Source organism: Triticum urartu, chromosome 4A, assembly GCF_056163025.1.
Source record: "Triticum urartu cultivar PI428250 chromosome 4A, HENAU_Tu73, whole genome shotgun sequence".
NCBI lineage: Eukaryota > Viridiplantae > Streptophyta > Magnoliopsida > Poales > Poaceae > Triticum > Triticum urartu.
In genome coordinates, this window is record NC_141876.1 from 563462173 (window position 1) to 563463891 (window position 1719).

General features: G+C 40.7%; 1 long non-coding RNA gene across 1 annotated transcript; it reads left to right on the top strand.

The window, feature by feature from the left end:
• Positions 1 to 298: 298 nt before the first annotated feature.
• LOC125554220 (uncharacterized) lies at positions 299 to 1434 on the top strand. Its single transcript, XR_007304351.2, has 2 exons — positions 299 to 797; positions 950 to 1434. It is a non-coding gene; the product is annotated as an uncharacterized LOC125554220 (long non-coding RNA).
• Positions 1435 to 1719: the final 285 nt, after the last annotated feature.

Consider the following 1719-nt stretch of genomic DNA (forward strand, 5'->3'; position numbering starts at 1 on the left):
CCTAATCCATCCCGAGATACTGGATTATGTAGGTTTTTCAACGAAAAATCCTAGATTAATTTTCAGAAAAAATATATTATGTACTACTTCCATCCCTAAATATGTAAGACGTTTATCCGCTCAATACAAAGTTAGTAGCTAATACCAGTTGCGTTAGAAAAGAAAATTCTATATATATTTACCATCCCAACAGAAAAAAAACAGTGCTAGAAGTGTTTCGAGCAGGCGTTCGTAGGCCGTCTGATACAATCGCCATAGAGCAGCGCTTGACAGATGGAATTGGGAGAAGCAATACGAAGCGACATATGTTTTTTTGATAACTCCGCTTTTCGTCATTTTATTCATTTAGCGAATTCAAATCCGCGTGCAAAATGCACGTCAGGAACCCAGGGGCCACATAGTCAAAGATTACACTTGACTCGACATTGGGAGCTTCACGTTTCTTTAATCTACAGTATTTTGCATCTCGTTGAAAAATCTACTGTATTTTGCATCTCGTTAAAAAATCTACTGTATTTTGCATCTATACGGCTGTAGTACCATTCATCCCTTTCCCCATTCTCATTCTCCTCCTGTTCCTTACCTGATCTAAGGATTCATCCACAATACGTTGCTAGATCTTGCTAAGAAAAGAGGACAGGGGAGAAGTGGGATTTGGGGTGGAGTGCGGTGGCTCCAGGCTCCCGGCGGCGGCATGTCATCCAGCTCGACCACACGTGCCTGCAGCTCGCCGCCGTCATCGATTGGATGGCCATGGAGTTGGGTCCACTTGAACATGAGGGGTGGCACTCCTCTAGGTAATCACTCATCTTCCTCTCCTTCTCCTTCCTTCCCAGATCTTGGTCTGCTAACCTCCAGCAATGGCATGAATTCTTTATGGAGATTTGCTATGGCTATGAGAAGGGGATGATTAAGGTCACCTGACCTTTCTCCGTCTTTTCCCGTGTAGAAATTTTCTGTTGGAGAGAAGGATTTTTTGCCCCCAAGCAGCAAGGCTTCGAGGTCACCGGAGAAAATAAGAGATTCGTTTCACTGAGTGGCGTTGCTCTCCAGTTCGTGGCGCTGGCCTAGAGCTGTGTCGTCGGGTTGGACGGCCATGTTCTTCATAGTGTTCTAGGATATAACTTATGTCACTTGCCATTGATGTGCCTTGCGTTGTTTTAGGGAATCGAACCTATTTTTTTAGTTGACATTCTGCCCAACTTTGATTATTGTCTCTTCAAGACAACCGTAATAATTATATGAAGTTTCCTATAGCAAAAAGTGTTCAATATTTGTTGGATAAAAGGTGTGTTCTTTCTATTTGTTGTTACCATATATTAGCAACTTATATTAATAATAGGTGTATTTAAGACAAAGAAAGAAGGCTTGCATGTATTCACTGACTTTGGCCCATATGTGTTAATTGATATGCAATAGATTTTAGTTTTTTCACATGTGTTGTGGGAGATGCCTATAACACTGAAGCTTTTCTCTTTGTTCTCTTCAACTGAAAAGGTTGTAGGATAGAAGGGTTGTTTCCAAGAACAACATAAAACTCACAAAAGTGCATGTATGAATGTGTTTCGAATAATTACAATTTGACATGTTTCTCATAGTGCTAAGTTTTGACCCTTATCTAATAATTGTCCGCCTTATACTGATCTTTGTCAAGCATTATTTCTCTATCTCAGTAAACATAAATGGTTTGCTTGGTGCTTCTGAGATCTTCCCATCCAA